Source organism: Pseudorca crassidens, chromosome 4 (assembly GCF_039906515.1).
Source record: "Pseudorca crassidens isolate mPseCra1 chromosome 4, mPseCra1.hap1, whole genome shotgun sequence".
Classification (NCBI taxonomy): domain Eukaryota; kingdom Metazoa; phylum Chordata; class Mammalia; order Artiodactyla; family Delphinidae; genus Pseudorca; species Pseudorca crassidens.
This window is the reverse complement of record NC_090299.1, coordinates 154,069,536-154,082,267: the sequence shown is the minus strand read 5'-3', so window position 1 is coordinate 154,082,267 and position 12,732 is coordinate 154,069,536. Positions and strand designations below refer to the sequence as shown.

Below are 12,732 nucleotides of genomic sequence, written 5' to 3'. Positions count from 1 at the left end.
CCTAAGACACGTTCTCATGTACTACATTGTTGAGAGGAGGTGTTGAATTCTGGGAGACTATTTATTGTCCAGTTTCAGGAATGAAAGCCTGTCTTAAGGCAGTGGCCATGGAGCATGAGAGAAAATGAGAAAGGAGAGAACATGTCCAAGGAGAAAGGACAGGATTTTGTGATTAGAGGTGGAACACACACTCTGCAGGAACCGAGCATTGTCAACAATCCAGAAACAGCAAAATTAAAACCACCAGCTCAATAAACAGTACTTAGTAAGAGTTTAGTGGGCACAAAACAGCTCGAGAACCGGGAGCTTCTCAGTGGCTTCAGTGGTTTTGTCTGCTCTGGGAATCCTCAAGCTTGGTTTCCATTTTGTATTGATTTTTTTTAACATCTTTATTGGAGTATAATTGCTTTACAATGGTGTGTTAGTTTCTGCTGTATAAGAAAGTGAATCAGCTCTACGTATACATATATCCCCATATCTCCTCATATATGCACCACTAAATGTAAAACAGCTCGTGGGAAGCAGCCGCATAGCACAGGGAGATCAGCTCGGTGCTTTGTGACCTCCTGGAGGGGTGGGATAGGGAGGGTGGGAGGGAGGATCAAGATGTATTGAATTTTTTTTTTTTAAACTTAGAGGTTTCTTTCTTTCTTTCTCTTTGGCTGTGTTGGATCTTCGTTTCTGTGCGCGGGCTTTCTCTAGTTGCGGCGAGCGGGGGCCACTCTTCATCGCGGTGCGCAGGCCTCTCACTGTTGTGGCCTCTCCCGTTGCGGAGCACAGGCTCCGGACGCACAGGCTCAGCGGCCATGGCTCACGGGCCCAGCCACTCCACAGCATGTGGGATCTTCCCGGACCGGGGCACGAACCCGTGTCCCCTGCATCGGCAGGCGGACTCTCAACCACTGCACCACCAGGGAAGCCCTGGTGTATTGAATTTTAACCGAGTTCATGCTCACAGCATTGAAGAGGTCTCGTGACTGCAGGAAGAGTTTGCAGTGTGCCCCAGACACTGTGCACTCGGGACGTGCGCCATCGTGCAAGCCGGCGCTACGCCCTCAGCCCTGCGGCTCCTTCAGCTTCTACTCGTCACCGGTCGTGAGGGGTTCTCAGGGTGTGTGGCAGCGCTTGGGTCCCACGCAGCTCAATGAACAACCCCAAATGCAGCCGCAGGTGCTTCCCAGGACCCACAGTCCTTGGCCGAATGCTCAGTTATCTTGGATCTGAGCCAAGTTTACTTCCATAAACTCCCTGTGTTTCAAGGTAATTCCTCTTTGCGGTTGGAGGACAGGCCACAGAAGCACGAGTTCATCCTCAGCCCCGTCTCCCCAGCTACCGCCTGTAATTCTCACTGCAGCAATTTCTACAATATTTGACCCATAGAGACAGACCCACTGAAACACCGACGGCAATCAGGACTTGTAGCTTCCCTTGAAGGGTGGGAATTTCCTCTCCAAAACATGCTGACGATGACCAGTCTCACAGGTTTTCTGACAGTCCTTAAACACTGGGATGACTCAATTCCCTCCTTAATCCATTCTTTTTTGCACCTTTTAGTAGAGTTTGATGGAGGAATTCAACTCCATATGTTACTTTTCCAAACTTAAATTTACTTTTTCCTCTGGCCAATCAATCTCATGAGTTATGACATCACTGGGGAGTTTTAGGTTAACCCCTGAAAACATACCTTTATCCTGAGATTATAGTTTACTCAAGTTTCATTTACATTTAGGTTTATAAGTAAAACTGTGAATCTTTTATTATGACATATAGCTGCTGTGGAGAGCTTAAAAATACGCTTTACATAACACATCTCAGTTAATATTACTTCTCAAACTTTCACCCAAAGATCTCTTTCTATCTGAAATGCACTGCCGGTTAGCACAGGACTCACCGGAGGCCAGTGGTCACTAAACTTCAGGCCCATCTGGGCTGGGAGAGCATCCCATACCCTAACCTTTAAGAAACAAATTTGCAGCGACACAGGGTCTTCAGGTGGGCATCTGATAATCCACTTTGATTCTCCTTCAGATTTCTAAAATTCTCCAACACAGATTTCTAAAATTGCCTTCCCCGTAGAGAGATACTCCTAATCGTTCAGTTACTGGGGGCCCGTTTGATTGGCCATAAGTTAGTCTGTAAATATCCAAGCATTATTCTTGGGGTGGGAATCCGAAGCCTCAGTTTCTAGATGAGTTAGCCCTAAAGTATGTCTTTTTCCATTACTCAAACTTTCATTCATTAAAAAATATTTCCAAAATGCTTTCTACGTAATCGCTACTGTTCTAGGTGCAGGGAGTTCCATGGTGGGAAAAAAAAACCCCAAAACAAGACAGTGCCTGTTTCTTTTTTTATATATAAATTAATATATATACTTGAACACAGACACAGAGATGAAGATATGTATAAAGAGATAGTATCTACAATGGATTTTACTGAACCCCCAGAACTCTAACATAAAGTCACAAAGCAGTGAGTTAGTCACGAGTCGAGCTGAAGGTATCATGAAGAGAACAGCAAAAGATGTTGTCCTAAGTGAACATCAGCATTCCTGTGCGCTGGTTTTGTTCCCCAGATGAATCTGAGGTGCAGCAGCCCCCGGCTCATTTCAGGGATCTCCAGCAAGAACAAAATGCATATCCAGTAGAAACTGGTGACTATATACTCAGTGATTTCTGGAATTGTAATCACGCTGGCCCACAAAATAGGCCCAGCAGACGTCTGAGATCTGCTGGTATAAAACCAATAAAGAAAGTGAATAAATCATGTTTTTTCATGAAAAGCAAGTTAAACATTACTAATTTTTAAATGATTTGAAGCTAATTAGTTAATAGTAACTGATATATGAATAAGAGTTAATGGTATCATATTGTTTGGTATAAATAACGCAACAGCAATGAATATGTCTTAATATTATCTCAGAAGAAAGAGAGAAAAGGCAAACGTAAAATCCATTTCCAGAAATATAACTCGAAGACTTTGGAGGATATTAAATCTCAGCAAATTCATAAAACCCCCTAGACAAGTACAAATTCATTTCTAAGTGCTGAATGGAGAACAGAAATTGGACATTGGGGTGGCATTACTGGATAATGATACTTTCCAGAAACAAATTTCCAAGCCCTTTGTGACGTCAAGTGTCCAAACGATTTCTTTTTGCAGTATTTCGTTATACGACAATATATTAACACAGTACTGCCTTCTTTTTAAGAAGTTCTAAACATCTATGTGTCTTTATTGTTTGTGCTTTTTTGTGGTAACATGGGTATAACATAAAAGTCGCCATGTGGACCAATCGTAAGTGTACAGTTCTGAGGCACGAAGCACATAGCCATTGTTGTAAAACCGTCGCCACCATTGTCTCCAGAACCTTCTCATCTTCCCCAGCGGAAACTCCGTCCCCATGAAACACTAGCTCTTCGCCCCTCCCCCAGCCCCCTGTACCCACCACCTTCGTTCGTCTTTATGGATTTCACTGCTGTAGCACTGCCTTCTTAAAGAGATACGTTATTAATCTTTTGCTCCTTGCCTGGGCCGTGCCTAGGACGATGCTGTTTTGTGAGCGCTGAGGAATTTGTGTGTTTCCTCCCTGTTCAGGGGCTCAGCTGCCAGGGCCTGACTGCGCTCACTCTGCCTGACTCCGATGCCCTCTTCTGTCTCCTCCACGACCTCCCAGTAGGCGGTGAGATCTAGGAAATCAGCAATTACGTTTGCCAAGGACGGAAGGAACGTAAAGTGCTCAGCACTTAATAAATTCAGACTTGTTCAGGCTCTTTGCAGCCCAATCTGCCTGGAGTTCTGTGCAGAGGTCTTCGTCGCTGACATTCGACCCCGACATGGGTTGGGGTACGTCTGAGGGGAAGGAGATGCTGAGCGTGACTAGGACATGATGAGCCCCGGCCTTTACTCGCGAGCACCCCTGTGAGTTTGCTGCAGGCGACTCAAGGGGCCGGAAAGATGTCAGATTTATGCGGCAGGCGAATGACAAGCCCTATGGATTCCTTTCCACAAACATTGAGTGTGTGTCTAATTTTATTTCAAGTCTTGGTCCTGTCCCGTGTGACTTACAGGGTCCTGGAGAAGGCACACGGTTTTCCCGAGTCTCGGCGCTCCGTCTGTGGCTGGGCTTTTAGACTGGCAAGAAGCGATTAAACAACGTATGGACGGAACTGGCACAGACCCTGCATATACTGGGTGTTTAATGAATGGTGGTCACTTACCTGACATTCTTAATATATTAGGACAGAGACTCTGCTTTCTTAATACATTCTGCAAGTCGTTATATGTGACCAGAGTAGCTAAACAATATTTTTAAATAACTTGTGAACTCTCACCATCTCCAGCTCAGATTCCACCTTGAACTTCATTAGTACATTGAGTTACCTCTTGGTATTTCTGCTTGGTTGTTCAATAGGTATTTCAAATATTCCAAGCCAAACTCTTGATATTTCCCCATTTTAATGCAATAACACTGCACAGCCAGTTCATCAATAAATATTTGTTTTACCTTCAAATATGCCCAGATTCCAACCTCTCACCCACTCACTGCTACCACCTGTGCCTAAGCTGTCATCATCTCTCACCTGGATTTTTCCAGTCGCTTTCTGGTTGGTCCTTCTGCTTCTGACTTTGGCGTACTCCATCTCAATAGATACTCACTCTTTGCTCTTCACACAAGAACCAACGTAATACTTATGCAACTTGCAGATCCATCACTCTCCTTCTCCAAACTCCGCAGAGACTTCCCAGAATACGCCAAGGAAAACCCTCTGTGGCCCTGAGAGATTTCTGTCCACCAGCGACCCACGCCCGGGCCATCCTTGGCCATCACCTACTCTGCCTGTTGACACATCCAGTTCCAAGCTATTCTACCCACACACGAGGCATGCTGTTGGCCTAGGACCTTCCTCTGCGTGTGGTTTTCCCTCCTGAAACGTCCTTTCCCCATTAGTATCGAGGCCAACTCTTACATTGCCTTTAGGTCAGCAGTTTTCAAAGTGTGGTTGCAGACCCCTAGGGGCCCCCGTTATCTTTTAGGGAGGTTCACAAAGTCAAGATTATTTTCATAAAGTACTAACGTGTTATTTGACATCTTCACTATGATTGTATTTCAAGAAAGCTGCAGTAGCCACTTTCGATGTGGCGCACCGTTTTCACTTGAAGGAACGACTGACAAGCTACGGTCCTTCAGACTATGAAATTTGGGGGACATTTTCATGATGAACAAAACGAACATTTGTTCATAATGAACAAAACGAACTGTTGCACCAGAAAAATAACAGATAAGACCTGCAGCCACAGTAAATTTCAAGCTTAACTTTTACGCTAAAGTGAGAATTTTGGAAAACTTATGTCTGCTATGATGAGCTTGACAACTCAATTTTTAAAGACATTTATGGCAGGATAAGTAATGGTATTAAATTGAAATGTGCATTATATAATAAAGTGGATCAATATTTGGAAAATCTGCATAGCCCAGAGAATTCTTCTCATGTCCAAATCATGCATGAGAAAGAGATCCAAAGTGCAAGATCAATGAGTATAAACACAATTGAGTACGAAAAGTTCACTGAGATGTTTTGACATTTCAGTGCTCACAGCTTCCAAATGTCACCCTGCCCTTTTCTTGTCCCCAGAGAGTTACACTGATGAGAAGGCTTCCTGCTTCGGCACCTGGGAAAGTTCAAGCACACAGACTCTGACCCTCATCTGGGATCGCTCGTCCACGTCCTACCTCAAAACCACAAGGACAGGTAAAGCCAGCTGCCTTTCCTTGTTCTCTCAAACCAGGAGAGGTTCTGCCTGGGAGCCTGCATTACTCTTCCCAGAAAGTGTCATTACGTGAGCAGTAAGTACATTTTTCATACCCTCTTGATGCACGTGTGGCAGCATAGACCCCAGCAGCCTCACCAAATGTTGAGTGGAGAGTTGACCCCAGTCCTGTGGGGCGACCACAGACATGTAGTACAGTTAACACGTGAGAAGCTCCTCTTGTTGAGTTTTGATGTGTAATCAAAGAAAAGTATCACAATTACCCATAAAGGCTATTAAAATATGCCTCTTTTCGAGCAGTGCTTCTGTTCGACGCAAGGTTTTCTTTGTGTTCTCCAACCAAATGACATAAACCAACAGACTAAACGCAAAAATGAGAGTCCAGCTCTCCTCTCTTAAGCCAGACACCAAAGAAACCTACAACATCCTAAAATAACACCACTCCTCTTCCTAAATTTTTTTTTTTTTTGGAAAATAGTCACTGTTTATAAAAAAAACTTTTCTTTACGTCACCGTATAGCACGTTCATTATTGTTTTAAATGAATCAAAAAATAAAAAATTCACACCTTACTTCTGTAATATGGCAAATATTGTTACTTAAAACCCACATGAAGAAAAGCTCATTGGACCCCTCAGTGATTTATGAGAATGCAAAGGGACCTCGACACTGAAAAGTCTGAGACCCACTGGCTTGGGTCTGCTCAGCTGTCACCTTCACAGGAGGATCTTACTTGATCACAATCCTCCAGGCTGAGAGCAACCCTCCCCCCGACCCTACCTGGCTCCTCCAGCCTCTTTTTCTGCCCCTTTCCTCTCCGGCACTCAGCACCACTGACATGCCCTCACGGATTTACCGTCCATCTTCACTCCACGGGGAGTGAGTGCAGCAAGGCAGGCTTTTGTCTTTTGTGCACCCTGGAATCCTGACACACACTAGGCACTCATGACCTATTTGTGAAATGGACAAATAAGGGAACAAATCAAAACTGAAAGCCAGGAATGAATAGATAAGTACATATTAACTGTCTGTTTTATAAGCTGAGGTGGAAACTGGAAACCTGATGATTTTCAGACACAACAATAATTTCATTAAGAATATATCCTATTGTGTAATAACCTAAATGGGAAAAGAATTTGAAAAAGAATAGATATATGTATATGTATAATTGAATCACTTTGCTGTACACATGGAACTAACACAGCATTGTAAATCAACTATATAGTCCAATATAGAATAAAAAGTTAAAAAAAATAGATCCCATTAGCAATGTTTCCCGGAATCATGTGATGTCTTGAATATATCTAAGAAGCATGGCTATAAATCACTCTCCTTATGGTTTACTGTTTAGAAATCAGTATTCCCAAATATAATTAATTCAAAATATACCATTAATATGTTTAATTAATTTCCATTGGTTTAACCCTGGGTAACAGGAGCGTGTACTGTGTTTAAATAGCTAATCAGGGGGATATTGTAATATTTGCAAATAATGAACCAGTTGCCAAAGTGAAGGAAGTAATAAAGTTATTTTGGAAGTCCAGAAATTTTAGTAATACTGCAATCTTTCTGTGCTCCACTGTGCTCCTAATGTGCGTGTAAACTGATAACACTGTGTAATTTCCCAAGCACAAAACTCATAGCCATTTCCCAGCATTATCCATTTGTGTTTTTGCGAGAAGATAAATTCGTCCCCTACAAAAATGTGCCGAGGTTTACTCAGCTTCTCTGCAGTGTGTGACTTGCCCACTAATTTGGGTCTCCTTGAATCTACACCTCATGGTGATGGCGACATTTTTCAGGACTTAAGTCCAGGAATATTTGTTTATGTCAGGAGAGGCACAATTATGAAATAAAATCTGGATTTTAATGAGGCTAAGAAGATCAAAGAAAAAACAGTGTTTATTGCATTTACTAAACACTAAAAAGACGCGTTCACGTGCTTGAGTCTGAGTGCTGGATTAAGGGGAATAAATTTGTTTTGCATAAAGCAAACCAGTTTATACACATTTTACTTGAAAATTTGTTCAATTAAAACAGAAAATATTGTTTTGCTAATGAAACTGGCCTAATTTCAGCCACAATTCACTTCCCCATCGCCTGCTTCAGTCAGGCTAAGCTTCTTATCACCTTCGTAACAGAGTCCGGCAATTGCCACGTGGGGCTCTGTGCTGGTCATAGTCTGGGGTTGGTTTGTACCCAAGAAAAAACATACAGGGCTTCGTAATTAAATTAGGGGTGTTTTAAATCCTACTGATGCTAAGATTCTGTATCTGCTCTCCTGACAAACTGTATGTGCGTTTTCTGATTTACTACTCTGATTTCTGGTCCCTGTGCACGAACCAGTTTTTTAATTATATGTGTGATCCTAACCCCGGCTCTGTCTAGGATTTGGGCGCCCCTGCGTCCAGCCGTACTTGTTCAGGCCCTTGCCTTAGCCTTCCTGATACTGGCCTCTGCTGGTCACAAGCATGCAAGGTCCCTATGTGTCAGTTACACGGGAAGGTGGATTGCATAACTACTTACAATAATACAAGGTTTAGGAGAAAAAACGCAGCAGTGTTCGCTAAGGTTGCCTTGTATAACAGGGGGTTTCTTTTCTGGTTCACCAGTATGTCTCCAAAATGGCGCCTACGTTCTCTGCAGGCCAAATAAGAAACCTAGAAGGTTCTTTCCAGCCAAATGTCACACGAAGTGCTCTTCTCAGGCACATTTAAGTATAATAGGAATAACACTATAAGCACATCAGTTTCCCATATTAAAATGAAATACAGAGACATCTAGATTGGAGACAGAAGTACTCACAGAGATATAGCTGCAAATCTTCCAGCTTTCCATCTTTTTATCTGCCAAGCGTTTGAAGTGCTATCCTATCCACCCTGTCTTAAAGAAAAGACGTTTTCTTCCTGATTTGAAAGATCGCTTTACTGTCTAGGCATTTATACCGGGAGCATGTTTTTTTTTGTTTGTTTCATTAAAATAAACACCAGCTTAAAACTGGAATCAAAACATTCGTTCAACGTTAGATACTTGGCTGTCCAGAAGTAAATCAGCTTTTATTTAGTGAATTTACTTTATTATAATACATATAAGTACAAACACCAAATGTACTATATTGTTATTTCAGGCCCTCAGCTTGAAAGTATAAATAAGATACAAAGAGAAATGCTACATTTGCTCCCTGATTTTAAATAAAGAGCTTTTTATGAAGTTTGATTTGTAATTTCTGATGGGTAGTGTGATGTAGCAGAAAGAGACCTAATATAATCTTCAGTTCATCAAAACTGTAGTGATATGTCTCTGTGGAAAATATATGGAGACCAGAGGCATAGGTTTGGGGCATAAATTCTTTGTGCACCACTAAGGACCTTCACAGGACAGTTACTTGAAACACCGTAACTTCAGTTCCCTCATCTGTAAAATGAGACTAATTTGTATTCCCCCTAACACAGCTATTAGAAGACTCAGACTATATAATATACAGGTAAGGAACTTTATGCTTTCACACACTAAGTGATATTAGTCAGCATTATTCCCCAGTTGGGCCAAAAATGTAAGGTCATAAGCAAATTACTCAGACAGACCTCATTTTACTTTTCACTAAATTAAATTAAGGGATCGAAAGACACGATCTTTTCTATGTTTCAAATTCTAAGCTTTCACTGACAATTCATTGCTGTAAGCTGTGGCTTCCTGTGAGTGACCAGAATTTCATTTTCTGAGCCTTTGAAAGTAAAGAAAATATGTATGCTAATTACAAATAATTTACAAGACTAAAACGATTACCTGATATATTGCTGGCTTTGATTCAACTTCTTGGAAAGATGTTTCAAAGCTTTTTGACTCGGAAAAGCAGAATAAGAAACGGCAGCAGGGTATTCTGCTTCTTCACGGGGAACAGGGCAGCTGGAATTATGTGTTCCCATCGTACATAATCCCCTAACCTCAGTGTGGTCTGAAATGAAAATTAGGACAGGATACGCAGACAAGAGGGTTACTTCACAGTGGGGAGGACAGAGCTTTTCAAAATTTTATCATTTCACTTTCAATGTTTAAAACAGTGGTTAACAAGTTCAATCACTGCCCCCTTAACAAGTGGTATTTATATTTCATTTACATTTTAGTATAAATACGTCAGAGGAGACAATATAAAACAAAGACGTTACCCTTGAATTCATGGAGTCACTGGATCCAGATCTTTGTTAGAAATAAGAAATTCTTGGGCTTCCCTGGTGGCACAGTGGTTGAGAGTCCACCTGCCGATGCAGGGGACACGGGTTCGTGCCCCGGTCCCGGAAGATCCCACATGCCGCGGAGCGGCTGGGCCCGTGAGCCATGGCCGCTGAGCCTGTGCATCCGGAGCCTGTGCTCCGCAACGGGAGAGGCCACAACAGTGAGAGGTCCGCGTACCGTAAACAAACAAACAAAACCACACAAAAATCAGCTCGTTTAATATAAATCTACCCTTTGACAACTGCATTGGCTTTCCTGGAGTCTTCTCTATCTTTTGCTAGTGTTTCAAAAGAGTTTTCAAAAATCTTGTTTTAGATGAATGGTGAAGAAACAAGGGGATGTATTACTGTGAGGAAGATTAGAACTGGTTTAATAAAGAGCCTAGCAGCCTACAAAGCAGGAAACTTCTTACTTTCCCATGTATTTCTTATGTAATTATTACAAGTGGCCCTTGCATTGAATACTGATCTTTACAGAAGCATTTTGAGGAACATCGAACAAGTCTTGCTGTGTTTTGAAATAAAAATTGTAGGCACATGATAAATAGGAATCAGACCAAACCAAACCAAGCAAAATAAAACAAAAAACAGGTTCAGCATACAGGAATATTTTGAAGCTACATATATTCGACTTCCTCATATGAATGACTTTTTCCTAAGTAGCAGAAGCTGTATGACGTATATCCAAGGAATATTGGAGGTCAAATTTCCCCAATGAAAAATATAACCCCCTTTTCCTTTGCTAATTTCTCGCTTTTAGAGATGAAAATTGTAACTGTTCTGAGGATTTTACACCTTGCTCAGCCTGGGCTTCTGGTTTTTCAATCTGCTCCACCCCCAATTTCAGCGAGCAGGAGTCCTTGAGGTTTAAGCAATTTTCATCAATAACCACACTCATTTTGTGGCCTTTGCATAAAATACAGCAGTCGAGGCTGTGAAACGTGGGGCAGTTTCAATGTTTGTGTTGCTATGTTTTGCCCCATAAACGCCGGCAGAACCAGCTATGGGCATTTACGGACTTGGGAGAAGCTACTGTAGAGTGAAGCCAAAAAACATAATTAAGGCAACCATTTTCTCACAATTAGAGGGACAACCTCTACGAATACTTGTGGTTTTAGAATCATCTCTAATTGACCAGGCTAATTGAATCTCAGGAGACTCACCGGAGATCGTCTCCTTAGTTTTTAATTCTACCTCTCTTTACCTCACTTTGAATCCAAATGCAGCTGGAGTGAAATCTGTGGGGACAAAGACGTCTTCTCCTTGTTGAAGTTTCTTTCTAAATCGCAGATGAAACTGTTTTAAACAGAAATAGTAATCAAATGAAAATGATAAAATGAAGCACCAGAGAATATTTCCTCGAGAAGAAATGATTGCTGAAAGCATTCAAATTCAGTAAAGCACAAAGGCTAATTATTGGTTCACATGAACACTTTTGAGAAATTATTAGAACTTATTATATTAAATAATAAACTGGAGAATATGCATTGTTGCGTATAAATGGCGCCATCTCCTGACAGAACTGAGGAATTGCGTGTATCTCAGAGCCTTTTAGGAGCGCCACGGTAACATTTTACAGGTATATAACCTCTAACCATTAACATGTATGAGTCACAAGTATTTTCTTGGAAACTCAGGACTCTAAGTTGAAACTAGTCTTATATGGAAACAAACTAAGAAATTTCAAGAGATGTAAATGAAAGTCCTAGGGAGACTTCCCCAAGCATCCAATTAAAGATTTCAGGGAGAGGGTCAATCTTACGACGACGTATGCGTTTCTCCCCTCGAGAGCTCTCCCTGGGGTTAATCACAGCTTCAGGTACAGTCTGTTAAAATCCAGGCTCTCCTGACTTACCTCATCGCCCTTACTGCTCTTGCCGGCCGCCCTTCCTTTCTTCTTAGCATCTTTCCACAGCATTCCTGGAGGTTACATGTCAGTGTCCTGTCAGTCACTCACTGGACTTCTAGGTGCAGAGTCTTTGGCTGATTTCAGTTTGGGAACAGACTGCCTGCGGGGGCCAATAATGCACCTGGGCAGGGGGACATGGGTGCCCTGGGGGGAAAGCGCTGGAAGGAAACTCGAGAGAGAGAAAGAGGCCCTACAAAGCCATATTTCACCTGCACCGTGATTTAACCAAGGCTCAGGCATAACCAGAAATTTTCTTGACGTTCCTTTCAGTTTCACTTCCTCTTCTTTCTAGCTCACAACCTTTAGTTGCTTCCGCGTAGGGCCTCAGGGCAAAGGGAAAAAAGAGAGTGAAACACAAAAAGGAAAGAAGGCCAGCAAGGTCTCTCCCGTCGTGCCTACCCTTTACTTGATAAAGAATTCAATTTTAAAAAGCCTATTATTTTTATTTGCTCACGTGTTCCTCTCTTCTGTGACATTTAAAAATGATGATTTCCCACAACACTGTAAACCAACTATTTAATACAATGGTTTTGAACAGTAAAAATAAAAATAAATAGATAATTTTGGTTGCTCTCGCTTGCAGGGCTCTGATACCGTCTCATCGATGCCTCTTCGACTTTAGGATGAACATTGTTGCCTTTTCTTCGTCTCCGCTCATTTAAAAAGTATTTCACCGTCACCGCCCTCTACTGTGGCGACTTGTAGTAAATTTGGACTCCCTCTTTGCCTGGCGAGGAAATGCCGCCCCTACCCCAGCGTTTGCCTGCATCGCCCCTGTCTGAAATCAAAGCCCAGCATCCTCCCCCCGCAACGCCCTCTGCTT

General features: G+C 42.2%; 1 long non-coding RNA gene across 1 annotated transcript; it reads right to left on the bottom strand.

The window, feature by feature from the left end:
• Positions 1 to 1,913: 1,913 nt before the first annotated feature.
• Positions 1,914 to 10,112, bottom strand: LOC137223289 (uncharacterized). The gene is made up of 3 exons (XR_010942777.1): positions 9,935 to 10,112; positions 9,555 to 9,723; positions 1,914 to 2,613 (listed from the first exon to the last, which is right to left on the bottom strand). It is a non-coding gene; the product is annotated as an uncharacterized lncRNA (long non-coding RNA).
• Positions 10,113 to 12,732: the final 2,620 nt, after the last annotated feature.